Source organism: Mixophyes fleayi, chromosome 10 (assembly GCF_038048845.1).
Source record: "Mixophyes fleayi isolate aMixFle1 chromosome 10, aMixFle1.hap1, whole genome shotgun sequence".
In the NCBI taxonomy this organism is placed as follows: Eukaryota; Metazoa; Chordata; class Amphibia; order Anura; family Limnodynastidae; genus Mixophyes; species Mixophyes fleayi.
In genome coordinates this window covers 19,569,199-19,584,580 of record NC_134411.1, presented here as the reverse complement: position 1 = coordinate 19,584,580, position 15,382 = coordinate 19,569,199, and the positions used below count along the sequence as shown (strand labels likewise).

At 34.1% G+C, this 15,382-nt stretch overlaps 13 non-coding genes across 13 annotated transcripts; all 13 read right to left on the bottom strand.

The window, feature by feature from the left end:
* Nucleotides 1-382: 382 nt before the first annotated feature.
* On the bottom strand, nt 383-456 carry TRNAT-AGU (transfer RNA threonine (anticodon AGU)). Its single transcript has one exon. It is a non-coding gene; the product is annotated as a tRNA-Thr (tRNA).
* A 1,709-nt stretch (nt 457-2,165) lies between these two features.
* On the bottom strand, nt 2,166-2,239 carry TRNAT-AGU (transfer RNA threonine (anticodon AGU)). Its single transcript has one exon. It is a non-coding gene; the product is annotated as a tRNA-Thr (tRNA).
* Nucleotides 2,240-4,748: 2,509 nt separating this feature from the next.
* TRNAT-AGU (transfer RNA threonine (anticodon AGU)) lies at nt 4,749-4,822 on the bottom strand. The gene has a single exon. It is a non-coding gene; the product is annotated as a tRNA-Thr (tRNA).
* A 908-nt stretch (nt 4,823-5,730) lies between these two features.
* Nucleotides 5,731-5,804, bottom strand: TRNAT-AGU (transfer RNA threonine (anticodon AGU)). Its single transcript has one exon. It is a non-coding gene; the product is annotated as a tRNA-Thr (tRNA).
* Nucleotides 5,805-6,712: 908 nt separating this feature from the next.
* TRNAT-AGU (transfer RNA threonine (anticodon AGU)) lies at nt 6,713-6,786 on the bottom strand. Its single transcript has one exon. It is a non-coding gene; the product is annotated as a tRNA-Thr (tRNA).
* A 1,097-nt stretch (nt 6,787-7,883) lies between these two features.
* On the bottom strand, nt 7,884-7,957 carry TRNAT-AGU (transfer RNA threonine (anticodon AGU)). The gene has a single exon. It is a non-coding gene; the product is annotated as a tRNA-Thr (tRNA).
* A 908-nt stretch (nt 7,958-8,865) lies between these two features.
* On the bottom strand, nt 8,866-8,939 carry TRNAT-AGU (transfer RNA threonine (anticodon AGU)). Its single transcript has one exon. It is a non-coding gene; the product is annotated as a tRNA-Thr (tRNA).
* Nucleotides 8,940-9,847: 908 nt separating this feature from the next.
* TRNAT-AGU (transfer RNA threonine (anticodon AGU)) lies at nt 9,848-9,921 on the bottom strand. The gene has a single exon. It is a non-coding gene; the product is annotated as a tRNA-Thr (tRNA).
* A 1,097-nt stretch (nt 9,922-11,018) lies between these two features.
* TRNAT-AGU (transfer RNA threonine (anticodon AGU)) lies at nt 11,019-11,092 on the bottom strand. Its single transcript has one exon. It is a non-coding gene; the product is annotated as a tRNA-Thr (tRNA).
* Nucleotides 11,093-12,000: 908 nt separating this feature from the next.
* TRNAT-AGU (transfer RNA threonine (anticodon AGU)) lies at nt 12,001-12,074 on the bottom strand. The gene has a single exon. It is a non-coding gene; the product is annotated as a tRNA-Thr (tRNA).
* Nucleotides 12,075-12,982: 908 nt separating this feature from the next.
* Nucleotides 12,983-13,056, bottom strand: TRNAT-AGU (transfer RNA threonine (anticodon AGU)). Its single transcript has one exon. It is a non-coding gene; the product is annotated as a tRNA-Thr (tRNA).
* A 908-nt stretch (nt 13,057-13,964) lies between these two features.
* On the bottom strand, nt 13,965-14,038 carry TRNAT-CGU (transfer RNA threonine (anticodon CGU)). Its single transcript has one exon. It is a non-coding gene; the product is annotated as a tRNA-Thr (tRNA).
* Nucleotides 14,039-14,946: 908 nt separating this feature from the next.
* TRNAT-AGU (transfer RNA threonine (anticodon AGU)) lies at nt 14,947-15,020 on the bottom strand. Its single transcript has one exon. It is a non-coding gene; the product is annotated as a tRNA-Thr (tRNA).
* Between the last annotated feature and the right edge of the window lie 362 nt (nt 15,021-15,382).

Below are 15,382 nucleotides of genomic sequence, written 5' to 3'. Positions count from 1 at the left end.
AAGAGGTGTTCTGCAAGGATTAGATTGCCAAATATTTAATGCAGTCAACTATCTATATATTGTGTGCTTCCCACATTGGTCAAATGCAGTCATCCTCGGGGCTTAGCCTTTTACTTCAATGCTTCGTACAGCAAAAAAAACAGCTGATATTGGAATGGCAAATAGAATATAGTCAAATGGAGAACTCTGACTGAAAATGATAAAAGCAAAATTAGCATTTATCTCAAAGCTTGCTTAAGAAACATGAAGCCATTTTTTCTGGAAATACTTAACGCACTGCAATCAGGAGCGTTATGTTGAAGCAGAGTCATGGGTGCAACAGTCTTATTTCTGATGCAATACAGAAATTATCAAATGATGAGATAGAAATGTAGGCAAATAAAGGCACTGCTGAGATTTGAACTCAGGATCTCCTGTTTACTAGACAGGTGCTTTAACCAACTAAGCCACAGCACCACATGAAACCTTTGCTGCTTTGTAAAGGAAAGGACAGCTAAAAATACATTTCTTTGTTAAAGGCTCATAAGAGTCCTGATAAGACTAGTGTCTCATTAATTCTGTAAACAGCTGGTAAAATAGAGTGTAAAACTAAAAATGTCATTATCTCTTCTTTCTCATATAAGTCTCATATTCTCCTTTCTCAATTTGAAACATTTCACTCTCAGTCTTTTCATTCAACTCATTCCTGGCAAATATGTATTGAAACCCTGATATATCAATATCGGAAAAAGCCATGCGATTGAACAGATATTTGTGACATGAAGATGTATCTGGGAGGGTTGACCATGATCTCAGTAGTTAAGAAACATATGGTAAGTGGAAGTGGAAAACAGGTTTATAAAGCAAAGACATGCTTAAGAGTCAATTTATATTGAAGCTCTTTAATAAGTATGAGAAGATAATTCACATAATTAAAAGTTATTCATTTAAGAGTTAAACAGTTTCATGCATTTTTATTTTATTTAAGTGTAAATTGAGTGTTAAGAGGTGTTCTGCAAGGATTAGATTGCCAAATATTTAATGCGGTCAACTATCTATATATTGTGTGATTCCCACATTGGTGAAAAGCAGTCATCCTCGGGGCTTAGCCTTTTACTTCAATGCTTCGTACAGCAAGAAAAACAGCTGATATTGGAATGGCAAATAGAATATAGTGAAATGGAGAACTCTGACTGAAAATGATAAAAGCAAAATTAGCATTTATCTCAAAGCTTGCTTAAGAAACATGAAGCCATTTTTTCTGGAAATACTTAACGCACTGCAATCAAGAGAGTTATGTTGAAGCAGAGTCATGGCTGCAACAGTCTTATTTCTGATGCAATACAGAAATTATCAAATGATGAGATAGAAATGTAGGCAAATAAACAGCTGGTAAAATAGAGTGTAAAACTAAAAATGTCATTATCTCTTCTTTCTCATATAAGCCTCATATTCTCCTTTCTCAATTTGAAACATTTCACTCTCAGTCTTTTCATTCAACTCATTCCTGGCAAATATGTATTGAAACCCTGATATATCAATATCGGAAAAAGCCATGAGATTGAACAGATATTTGTGACATGAAGATGTATCTGGGAGGGTTGACCATGATGGCAGTAGTTAAGAAACATATGGTAAGTGGAAGTGGAAAACAGGTTTACAAAGCAAAGACATGCTTAAGAGTCAATTTATATTGAAGCTCTTTAATAAGTATGAGAAGACAATTCACATAATTAAAAGTTATTCATTTAAGAGTTAAACAGTTTCCTGCATTTTTATTTTATTTAAGTTTAAATTGAGTGTTAAGAGGTGTTCTGCAAGGATTAGATTGCCAAATATTTAATGCGGTCAACTATCTATATATTGTGTGCTTCCCACATTGTTCAAATGCAGTCATCCTCGGGGCTTAGCCTTTTACTTCAATGCTTCGTACAGCAAAAAAAACAGCTGATATTGGAATGGCAAATAGAATATAGTCAAATGGAGAACTCTGACTGAAAATGATAAAAGCAAAATTAGCATTTATCTCAAAGCTTGCTTAAGAAACACGAAGCCATTTTTTCTGGAAATACTTAATGCACTGCATTCAAGAGCATTTTGTTGAAGCAGAGTCATGGGTGCAACAGTCTTATTTCTGATGCAATACAGTAATTATCAAATGATGAGATAGAAATGTAGGCAAATAAAGGCACTGCTGAGATTTGAACTCAGGATCTCCTGTTTACTAGACAGGCGCTTTAACCAACTAAGCCACAGCACCACATGAAACCTTTGCTGCTTTGTAAGTGAAAGGACAGCTAAAAATACATTTCTTTGTTAAAGGCTCATAAGAGTCCTGATAAGACTAGTGTCTCATTAATTCTGTAAACAGCTGGTAAAATAGAGTGTAAAACTAAAAATGTCATTATCTCTTCTTTCTCATATAAGCCTCATATTCTCCTTTCTCAATTTGAAACATTTCACTCTCAGTCTTTTCATTCAACTCATTCCTGGCAAATATGTATTGAAACCCTGATATATCAATATCGGAAAAAGCCATGCGATTGAACAGATATTTGTGACATGAAGATGTATCTGGGAGGGTTGACCATGATCTCAGTAGTTAAGAAACATATGGTAAGTGGAAGTGGAAAACAGGTTTACAAAGCAAAGACATGCTTAAGAGTCAATTTATATTGAAGCTCTTTAATAAGTATGAGAAGATAATTCACATAATTAAAAGTTATTCATTTAAAAGTTAAACAGTTTCATGCATTTTTATTTTATTTAAGTGTAAATTGAGTGTTAAGAGGTGTTCTGCAAGGATTAGATTGCCAAATATTTAATGCGGTCAACTATCTATATATTGTGTGATTCCCACATTGGTGAAAAGCAGTCATCCTCGGGGCTTAGCCTTTTACTTCAATGCTTCGTACAGCAAGAAAAACAGCTGATATTGGAATGGCAAATAGAATATAGTGAAATGGAGAACTCTGACTGAAAATGATAAAAGCAAAATTAGCATTTATCTCAAAGCTTGCTTAAGAAACATGAAGCCATTTTTTCTGGAAATACTTAATGCACTGCAATCAAGAGAGTTATGTTGAAGCAGAGTCATGGCTGCAACAGTCTTATTTCTGATGCAATACAGAAATTATCAAATGATGAGATAGAAATGTAGGCAAATAAACAGCTGGTAAAATAGAGTGTAAAACTAAAAATGTCATTATCTCTTCTTTCTCATATAAGCCTCATATTCTCCTTTCTCAATTTGAAACATTTCACTCTCAGTCTTTTCATTCAACTCATTCCTGGCAAATATGTATTGAAACCCTGATATATCAATATCGGAAATAGCCATGCGATTGAACAGATATTTGTGACATGAAGATGTATCTGGGAGGGTTGACCATGATCTCAGTAGTTAAGAAACATATGGTAAGTGGAAGTGGAAAACAGGTTTACAAAGCAAAGACATGCTTAAGAGTCAATTTATATTGAAGCTCTTTAATAAGTATGAGAAGATAATTCACATAATTAAAAGTTATTCATTTAAGAGTTAAACAGTTTCATGCATTTTTATTTTATTTAAGTGTAAATTGAGTGTTAAGAGGTGTTCTGCAAGGATTAGATTGCCAAATATTTAATGCGGTCAACTATCTATATATTGTGTGATTCCCACATTGGTGAAAAGCAGTCATCCTCGGGGCTTAGCCTTTTACTTCAATGCTTCGTACAGCAAGAAAAACAGCTGATATTGGAATGGCAAATAGAATATAGTGAAATGGAGAACTCTGACTGAAAATGATAAAAGCAAAATTAGCATTTATCTCAAAGCTTGCTTAAGAAACATGAAGCCATTTTTTCTGGAAATACTTAACGCACTGCAATCAAGAGAGTTATGTTGAAGCAGAGTCATGGCTGCAACAGTCTTATTTCTGATGCAATACAGAAATTATCAAATGATGAGATAGAAATGTAGGCAAATAAACAGCTGGTAAAATAGAGTGTAAAACTAAAAATGTCATTATCTCTTCTTTCTCATATAAGCCTCATATTCTCCTTTCTCAATTTGAAACATTTCACTCTCAGTCTTTTCATTCAACTCATTCCTGGCAAATATGTATTGAAACCCTGATATATCAATATCGGAAAAAGCCATGAGATTGAACAGATATTTGTGACATGAAGATGTATCTGGGAGGGTTGACCATGATGGCAGTAGTTAAGAAACATATGGTAAGTGGAAGTGGAAAACAGGTTTACAAAGCAAAGACATGCTTAAGAGTCAATTTATATTGAAGCTCTTTAATAAGTATGAGAAGACAATTCACATAATTAAAAGTTATTCATTTAAGAGTTAAACAGTTTCCTGCATTTTTATTTTATTTAAGTTTAAATTGAGTGTTAAGAGGTGTTCTGCAAGGATTAGATTGCCAAATATTTAATGCGGTCAACTATCTATATATTGTGTGCTTCCCACATTGTTCAAATGCAGTCTTCCTCGGGGCTTAGCCTTTTACTTCAATGCTTCGTACAGCAAAAAAAACAGCTGATATTGGAATGGCAAATAGAATATAGTCAAATGGAGAACTCTGACTGAAAATGATAAAAGCAAAATTAGCATTTATCTTAAAGCTTGCTTAAGAAACATGAAGCCATTTTTCTGGAAATACTTAACGCACTGCAATCAAGAGCATTTTGTTGAAGCAGAGTCATGGGTGCAACAGTCTTATTTCTGATGCAATACAGTAATTATCAAATGATGAGATAGAAATGTAGGCAAATAAAGGCACTGCTGAGATTTGAACTCAGGATCTCCTGTTTACTAGACAGGCGCATTAACCAACTAAGCCACAGCACCACATGAAACCTTTACTGCTTTGTAAGTGAAAGGACAGCTAAAAATACATTTCTTTGTTAAAGGCTCATAAGAGTCCTGATAAGACTAGTGTCTCATTAATTCTGTAAACAGCTGGTAAAATAGAGTGTAAAACGAAAAATGTCATTATCTCTTCTTTCTCATATAAGCCTCATATTCTCCTTTCTCAATTTGAAACATTTCACTCTCAGTCTTTTCATTCAACTCATTCCTGGCAAATATGTATTGAAACCTTGATATATCAATATCGGAAAAAGCCATGAGATTGAACAGATATTTGTGACATGAAGATGTATCTGGGAGGGTTGACCATGATGGCAGTAGTTAAGAAACATATGGTAAGTGGAAGTAGAAAACAGGTTTACAAAGCAAAGACATGCTTAAGAGTCAATTTATATTGAAGCTCTTTAATAAGTATGAGAAGACAATTCACATAATTAAAAGTTATTCATTTAAGAGTTAAACAGTTTCCTGCATTTTTATTTTATTTAAGTTTAAATTGAGTTTTAAGAGGTGTTCTGCAAGGATTAGATTGCCAAATATTTAATGCGGTCAACTATCTATATATTGTGTGCTTCCCACATTGTTCAAATGCAGTCATCCTCGGGGCTTAGCCTTTTACTTCAATGCTTCGTACAGCAAAAAAAACAGCTGATATTGGAATGGCAAATAGAATATAGTCAAATGGAGAACTCTGACTGAAAATGATAAAAGCAAAATTAGCATTTATCTCAAAGCTTGCTTAAGAAACACGAAGCCATTTTTTCTGGAAATACTTAATGCACTGCAATCAAGAGCGTTATGTTGAAGCAGAGTCATGGGTGCAACAGTCTTATTTCTGATGCAATACAGTAATTATCAAATGATGAGATAGAAATGTAGGCAAATAAAGGCACTGCTGAGATTTGAACTCAGGATCTCCTGTTTACTAGACAGGCGCTTTAACCAACTAAGCCACAGCACCACATGAAACCTTTGCTGCTTTGTAAGTGAAAGGACAGCTAAAAATACATTTCTTTGTTAAAGGCTCATAAGAGTCCTGATAAGACTAGTGTCTCATTAATTCTGTAAACAGCTGGTAAAATAGAGTGTAAAACGAAAAATGTCATTATCTCTTCTTTCTCATATAAGCCTCATATTCTCCTTTCTCAATTTGAAACATTTCACTCTCAGTCTTTTCATTCACCTCATTCCTGGCAAATATGTATTGAAACCTTGATATATCAATATCGGAAAAAGCCATGAGATTAAACAGATATTTGTGACATGAAGATGTATCTGGGAGGGTTTACCATGATGGCAGTAGTTAAGAAACATATGGTAAGTGGAAGTGGAAAACAGGTTTACAAAGCAAAGACATGCTTAAGAGTCAATTTATATTGAAGCTCTTTAATAAGTATGAGAAGACAATTCACATAATTAAAAGTTATTCATTTAAGAGTTAAACAGTTTCCTGCATTTTTATTTTATTTAAGTGTAAATTGAGTTTTAAGAGGTGTTCTGCAAGGATTAGATTGCCAAATATTTAATGCGGTCAACTATCTATATATTGTGTGATTCCCACATTGGTCAAATGCAGTCATCCTCGGGGCTTAGCCTTTTACTTCAATGCTTCGTACAGCAAGAAAAACAGCTGATGTTGGAATGGCAAATATAATATAGTCAAATGGAGAACTCTGACTGAAAATGATAAAAGCAAAATTAGCATTTATCTCAAAGCTTGCTTAAGAAACACGAAGCCATTTTTTCTGGAAATACTTAACGCACTGCAATCAAGAGAGTTATGTTGAAGCAGAGTCATGGGTGCAACAGTCTTATTTCTGATGCAATACAGTAATTATCAAATGATGAGCTAGAAATGTAGGCAAATAAAGGCACTGCTGAGATTTGAACTCAGGATCTTCTGTTTACTAGACAGGCGCTTTAACCAACTAAGCCACAGCACCACATGAAACCTTTGCTGCTTTGTAAGGGAAAGGACAGCTAAAAATACATTTCTTTGTTAAAGGCTCATAAGAGTCCTGATAAGACTAGTGTCTCATTAATTCTGTAAACAGCTGGTAAAATAGAGTGTAAAACTAAAAATGTCATTATCTCTTCTTTCTCATATAAGCCTCATATTCTCCTTTCTCAATTTGAAACATTTCACTCTCAGTCTTTTCATTCAACTCATTCCTGGCAAATATGTATTGAAACCTTGATATATCAATATCGGAAGACTAGTGTCTCATTAATTCTGTAAACAGCTGGTAAAATAGAGTGTAAAACTGAAAATGTCATTATCTCTTCTTTCTCATATAAGGCTCATGTTCTCCTTTCTCAATTTGAAACATTTCACTCTCAGTCTTTTCATTCAACTCATTCCTGGCAAATATGTATTGAAACCCTGATATATCAATATCGGAAAAAGGCATGAGATTGAACAGATATTTGTGACATGAAGATGTATCTGGGAGGGTTGACCATGATGGCAGTAGTTAAGAAACATATGGTAAGTGGAAGTGGAAAACAGGTTTACAAAGCAAAGACATGCTTAAGAGTCAATTTATATTGAAGCTCTTTAATAAGTATGAGAAGACAATTCACATAATTAAAAGTTATTCATTTAAGAGTTAAACAGTTTCCTGCATTTTTATTTTATTTAAGTTTAAAGTGAGTTTTAAGAGGTGTTCTGCAAGGATTAGATTGCCAAATATTTAATGCGGTCAACTATCTATATATTGTGTGATTCCCACATTGGTCAAATGCAGTCATCCTCGGGGCTTAGCCTTTTACTTCAATGCTTCGTACAGCAAGAAAAACAGCTGATGTTGGAATGGCAAATATAATATAGTCAAATGGAGAACTCTGACTGAAAATGATAAAAGCAAAATTAGCATTTATCTCAAAGCTTGCTTAAGAAACACGAAGCCATTTTTTCTGGAAATACTTAATGCACTGCAATCAAGAGCATTTTGTTGAAGCAGAGTCATGGGTGCAACAGTCTTATTTCTGATGCAATACAGTAATTATCAAATGAGGAGATAGAAATGTAGGCAAATAAAGGCACTGCTGAGATTTGAACTCAGGATCTCCTGTTTACTAGACAGGCGCTTTAACCAACTAAGCCACAGCACCACATGAAACCTTTGCTGCTTCGTAAGTGAAAGGACAGCTAAAAATACATTTCTTTGTTATAGGCTCATAAGAGTCCTGATAAGACTAGTGTCTCATTAATTCTGTAAACAGCTGGTAAAATAGAGTGTAAAACTAAAAATGTCATTATCTCTTCTTTCTCATATAAGCCTCATATTCTCCTTTCTCAATTTGAAACATTTCACTCTCAGTCTTTTCATTCAACTCATTCCTGGCAAATATGTATTGAAACCTTGATATATCAATATCGGAAAAAGCCATGAGATTAAACAGATATTTGTGACATGAAGATGTATCTGGGAGGGTTTACCATGATGGCAGTAGTTAAGAAACATATGGTAAGTGGAAGTGGAAAACAGGTTTACAAAGCAAAGACATGCTTAAGAGTCAATTTATATTGAAGCTCTTTAATTAGTATGAGAAGACAATTCACATAATTAAAAGTTATTCATTTAAGAGTTAAACAGTTTCCTGCATTTTTATTTTATTTAAGTGTAAATTGAGTGTTAAGAGGTGTTCTGCAAGGATTAGATTGCCAAATATTTAATGCAGTCAACTATCTATATATTGTGTGCTTCCCACATTGGTCAAATGCAGTCATCCTCGGGGCTTAGCCTTTTACTTCAATGCTTCGTACAGCATGAAAAACAGCTGATGTCGGAATGGCAAATAGAATATAGTCAAATGGAGAACTCTGACTGAAAATGATAAAAGCAAAATTAGCATTTATCTCAAAGCTTGCTTAAGAAACACGAAGCCATTTTTTCTGGAAATACTTAATGCACTGCAATCAAGAGCATTTTGTTGAAGCAGAGTCATGGGTGCAACAGTCTTATTTCTGATGCAATACAGTAATTATCAAATGATGAGATAGAAATGTAGGCAAATAAAGGGACTGCTGAGATTTGAACTCAGGATCTCCTGTTTACTAGACAGGCGCTTTAACCAACTAAGCCACAGCACCACATGAAACCTTTGCTGCTTTGTAAGTGAAAGGACAGCTAAAAATACATTTCTTTGTTAAAGGCTCATAAGAGTCCTGATAAGACTAGTGTCTCATTAATTCTGTAAACAGCTGGTAAAATAGAGTGTAAAACTAAAAATGTCATTATCTCTTCTTTCTCATATAAGCCTCATATTCTCCTTTCTCAATTTCAAACATTTCACTCTCAGTCTTTTCATTCAACTCATTCCTGGCAAATATGTATTGAAACCTTGATATATCAATATCGGAAAAAGCCATGAGATTAAACAGATATTTGTGACATGAAGATGTATCTGGGAGGGTTTACCATGATGGCAGTAGTTAAGAAACATATGGTAAGTGGAAGTGGAAAACAGGTTTACAAAGCAAAGACATGCTTAAGAGTCAATTTATATTGAAGCTCTTTAATAAGTATGAGAAGACAATTCACATAATTAAAAGTTATTCATTTAAGAGTTAAACAGTTTCCTGCATTTTTATTTTATTTAAGTGTAAATTGAGTGTTAAGAGGTGTTCTGCAAGGATTAGATTGCCAAATATTTAATACGGTCAACTAACTATATATTGTGTGATTCCCACATTGGTCAAATGCAGTCATCCTCGGGGCTTAGCCGTTTACTTCAATGCTTCGTACAGCAAGAAAAACATCTGATGTTGCAATGTCAAATAGAATATAGTCAAATGGAGATCTCTGACTGAAAATGATAAAAGCAAAATTAGCATTTTTCTCAAAGCTTGCTTAAGAAACATGAAGTTATTTTTTCTGGAAATACTTAACGCACTGCAATCAAGAGCGTTATGTTGAAGCAGAGTCATGGGTGCAACAGTCTTATTTCTGATGCAATACAGTAATTATGAAATGATGAGATAGAAATGTAGGCAAATAAAGGCACTGCTGAGATTTAAACTCAGGATCTCCTGTTTACTAGACAGGCGCTTTAACCAACTAAGCCACAGCACCACATGAAACCTTTGCTGCTTTGTAAGGGAAAGGAAATCTAAAAATACATTTCTTTGTTAAAGGCTCATAAGAGTCCTGATAAGACTATTGTCTCATTAATTCTGTAAAAAGCTGGTAAAATAGAGTGTAAAACTAAAAATGTCATTATCTCTTCTTTCTCATATAAGCCTCATATTCTCCTTTCTCAATTTGAAACATTTCACTCTCAGTCTTTTCATTCAACTCATTCCTGGCAAATATGTATTGAAACCTTGATATATCAATATCGGAAGACTAGTGTCTCATTAATTCTGTAAACAGCTGGTAAAATAGAGTGTAAAACTGAAAATGTCATTATCTCTTCTTTCTCATATAAGTCTCATGTTCTCCTTTCTCAATTTGAAACATTTCACTCTCAGTCTTTTCATTCAACTCATTCCTGGCAAATATGTATTGAAACCCTGATATATCAATATCGGAAAAAGCCATGAGATTGAACAGATATTTGTGACATGAAGATGTATCTGGGAGGGTTGACCATGATGGCAGTAGTTAAGAAACATATGGTAAGTGGAAGTGGAAAACAGGTTTACAAAGCAAAGACATGCTTAAGAGTCAATTTATATTGAAGCTCTTTAATAAGTATGAGAAGACAATTCACATAATTAAAAGTTATTCATTTAAGAGTTAAACAGTTTCCTGCATTTTTATTTTATTTAAGTTTAAATTGAGTTTTAAGAGGTGTTCTGCAAGGATTAGATTGCCAAATATTTAATGCGGTCAACTATCTATATATTGTGTGATTCCCACATTGGTCAAATGCAGTCATCCTCGGGGCTTAGCCTTTTACTTCAATGCTTCGTACAGCAAGAAAAACAGCTGATGTTGGAATGGCAAATATAATATAGTCAAATGGAGAACTCTGACTGAAAATGATAAAAGCAAAATTAGCATTTATCTCAAAGCTTGCTTAAGAAACACGAAGCCATTTTTTCTGGAAATACTTAATGCACTGCAATCAAGAGCATTTTGTTGAAGCAGAGTCATGGGTGCAACAGTCTTATTTCTGATGCAATACAGTAATTATCAAATGAGGAGATAGAAATGTAGGCAAATAAAGGCACTGCTGAGATTTGAACTCAGGATCTCCTGTTTACTAGACAGGCGCTTTAACCAACTAAGCCACAGCACCACATGAAACCTTTGCTGCTTCGTAAGTGAAAGGACAGCTAAAAATACATTTCTTTGTTATAGGCTCATAAGAGTCCTGATAAGACTAGTGTCTCATTAATTCTGTAAACAGCTGGTAAAATAGAGTGTAAAACTAAAAATGTCATTATCTCTTCTTTCTCATATAAGCCTCATATTCTCCTTTCTCAATTTGAAACATTTCACTCTCAGTCTTTTCATTCAACTCATTCCTGGCAAATATGTATTGAAACCTTGATATATCAATATCGGAAAAAGCCATGAGATTAAACAGATATTTGTGACATGAAGATGTATCTGGGAGGGTTTACCATGATGGCAGTAGTTAAGAAACATATGGTAAGTGGAAGTGGAAAACAGGTTTACAAAGCAAAGACATGCTTAAGACTCAATTTATATTGAAGCTCTTTAATTAGTATGAGAAGACAATTCACATAATTAAAAGTTATTCATTTAAGAGTTAAACAGTTTCCTGCATTTTTATTTTATTTAAGTGTAAATTGAGTGTTAAGAGGTGTTCTGCAAGGATTAGATTGCCAAATATTTAATGCAGTCAACTATCTATATATTGTGTGCTTCCCACATTGGTCAAATGCAGTCATCCTCGGGGCTTAGCCTTTTACTTCAATGCTTCGTACAGCATGAAAAACAGCTGATGTCGGAATGGCAAATAGAATATAGTCAAATGGAGAACTCTGACTGAAAATGGTAAAAGCAAAATTAGCATTTATCTCAAAGCTTGCTTAAGAAACATGAAGCCATTTTTTCTGGAAATACTTAATGCACTGCAATCAAGAGCGTTATGTTGAAGCAGAGTCATGGGTGCAACAGTCTTATTTCTGATGCAATACAGTAATTATCAAATGATGAGATAGAAATGTAGGCAAATAAAGGCACTGCTGAGATTTGAACTCAGGGTCTCCTGTTTACTAGACAGGCGCTTTAACCAACTAAGCCACAGCACCACATGAAACCTTTTCTGCTTTGTAAGTGAAAGGACAGCTAAAAATACATTTCTTTGTTAAAGGCTCATAAGAGTCCTGATAAGACTAGTGTCTCATTAATTCTGTAAACAGCTGGTAAAATAGAGTGTAAAACTAAAAATGTCATTATCTCTTCTTTCTCATATAAGCCTCATATTCTCCTTTCTCAATTTCAAACATTTCACTCTCAGTCTTTTCATTCAACTCATTCCTGGCAAATATGTATTGAAACCTTGATATATCAATATCGGAAAAAGCCATGAGATTAAACAGATATTTGTGACATGAAGATGTATCTGGGAGGGTTTACCATGATGGCAGTAGTTAAGAAACATATGGTAAGTGGAAGTGGAAAACAGGTTTACAAAGCAAAGACATGCTTAAGAGTCAATTTATATTGAAGCTCTTTAATAAGTATGAGAAGACAATTCACATAATTAAAAGTTATTCATTTAAGAGTTAAACAGTTTCCTGCATTTTTATTTTATTTAAGTTTAAATTGAGTTTTAAGAGGTGTTCTGCAAGGATTAGATTGCCAAATATTTAATGCAGTCAACTATCTATATATTGTGTGCTTCCCACATTGGTCAAATGCAGTCATCCTCGGGGCTTAGCCTTTTACTTCAATGCTTCGTACAGCAAGAAAAACAGCTGATATTGGAATGGCAAATAGAATATAGTCAAATGGAGAACTCTGACTGAAAATGGTAAAAGCAAAATTAGCATTTATCTCAAAGCTTGCTTAAGAAACATGAAGCCATTTTTTCTGGAAATACTTAATGCACTGCAATCAAGAGCGTTATGTTGAAGCAGAGTCATGGGTGCAACAGTCTTATTTCTGATGCAATACAGTAATTATCAAATGATGAGATAGAAATGTAGGCAAATAAAGGCACTGCTGAGATTTGAACTCAGGGTCTCCTGTTTACTAGACAGGCGCTTTAACCAACTAAGCCACAGCACCACATGAAACCTTTTCTGCTTTGTAAGTGAAAGGACAGCTAAAAATACATTTCTTTGTTAAAGGCTCATAAGAGTCCTGATAAGACTAGTGTCTCATTAATTCTGTAAACAGCTGGTAAAATAGAGTGTAAAACTAAAAATGTCATTATCTCTTCTTTCTCATATAAGCCTCATATTCTCCTTTCTCAATTTCAAACATTTCACTCTCAGTCTTTTCATTCAACTCATTCCTGGCAAATATGTATTGAAACCTTGATATATCAATATCGGAAAAAGCCATGAGATTAAACAGATATTTGTGACATGAAGATGTATCTGGGAGGGTTTACCATGATGGCAGTAGTTAAGAAACATATGGTAAGTGGAAGTGGAAAACAGGTTTACAAAGCAAAGACATGCTTAAGAGTCAATTTATATTGAAGCTCTTTAATTAGTATGAGAAGACAATTCACATAATTAAAAGTTATTTATTTAAGAGTTAAACAGTTTCCTGCATTTTTATTTTATTTAAGTGTAAATTGAGTGTTAAGAGGTGTTCTGCAAGGATTAGATTGCCAAATATTTAATGCAGTCAACTATCTATATATTGTGTGCTTCCCACATTGGTCAAATGCAGTCATCCTCGGGGCTTAGCCTTTTACTTCAATGCTTCGTACAGCAAGAAAAACAGCTGATATTGGAATGGCAAATAGAATATAGTCAAATGGAGAACTCTGACTGAAAATGATAAAAGCAAAATTAGCATTTATCTCAAAGCTTGCTTAAGAAACACGAAGCCATTTTTTCTGGAAATACTTAATGCACTGCAATCAAGAGCATTTTGTTGAAGCAGAGTCATGGGTGCAACAGTCTTATTTCTGATGCAATACAGTAATTATCAAATGATGAGATAGAAATGTAGGCAAATAAAGGCACTGCTGAGATTTGAACTCAGGATCTCCTGTTTACGAGACAGGCGCTTTAACCAACTAAGCCACAGCACCACATGAAACCTTTGCTGCTTCGAAAGTGAAAGGACAGCTAAAAATACATTTCTTTGTTATAGGCTCATAAGAGTCCTGATAAGACTAGTGTCTCATTAATTCTGTAAACAGCTGGTAAAATAGAGTGTAAAACTAAAAATGTCATTATCTCTTCTTTCTCATATAAGCCTCATATTCTCCTTTCTCAATTTGAAACATTTCACTCTCAGTCTTTTCATTCAACTCATTCCTGGCAAATATGTATTGAAACCTTGATATATCAATATCGGAAAAAGCCATGAGATTAAACAGATATTTGTGACATGAAGATGTATCTGGGAGGGTTTACCATGATGGCAGTAGTTAAGAAACATATGGTAAGTGGAAGTGGAAAACAGGTTTACAAAGCAAAGACATGCTTAAGAGTCAATTTATATTGAAGCTCTTTAATTAGTATGAGAAGACAATTCACATAATTAAAAGTTATTCATTTAAGAGTTAAACAGTTTCCTGCATTTTTATTTTATTTAAGTGTAAATTGAGTGTTAAGAGGTGTTCTGCAAGGATTAGATTGCCAAATATTTAATGCAGTCAACTATCTATATATTGTGTGCTTCCCACATTGGTCAAATGCAGTCATCCTCGGGGCTTAGCCTTTTACTTCAATGCTTCGTACAGCATGAAAAACAGCTGATGTCGGAATGGCAAATAGAATATAGTCAAATGGAGAACTCTGACTGAAAATGGTAAAAGCAAAATTAGCATTTATCTCAAAGCTTGCTTAAGAAACATGAAGCCATTTTTTCTGGAAATACTTAATGCACTGCAATCAAGAGCGTTATGTTGAAGCAGAGTCATGGGTGCAACAGTCTTATTTCTGATGCAATACAGTAATTATCAAATGATGAGATAGAAATGTAGGCAAATAAAGGCACTGCTGAGATTTGAACTCAGGGTCTCCTGTTTACTAGACAGGCGCTTTAACCAACTAAGCCACAGCACCACATGAAACCTTTTCTGCTTTGTAAGTGAAAGGACAGCTAAAAATACATTTCTTTGTTAAAGGCTCATAAGAGTCCTGATAAGACTAGTGTCTCATTAATTCTGTAAACAGCTGGTAAAATAGAGTGTAAAACTAAAAATGTCATTATCTCTTCTTTCTCATATAAGCCTCATATTCTCCTTTCTCAATTTCAAACATTTCACTCTCAGTCTTTTCATTCAACTCATTCCTGGCAAATATGTATTGAAACCTTGATATATCAATATCGGAAAAAGCCATGAGATTAAACAGATATTTGTGACATGAAGATGTATCTGGGAGGGTTTACCATGATGGCAGTAGTTAAGAAACATATGGTAAGT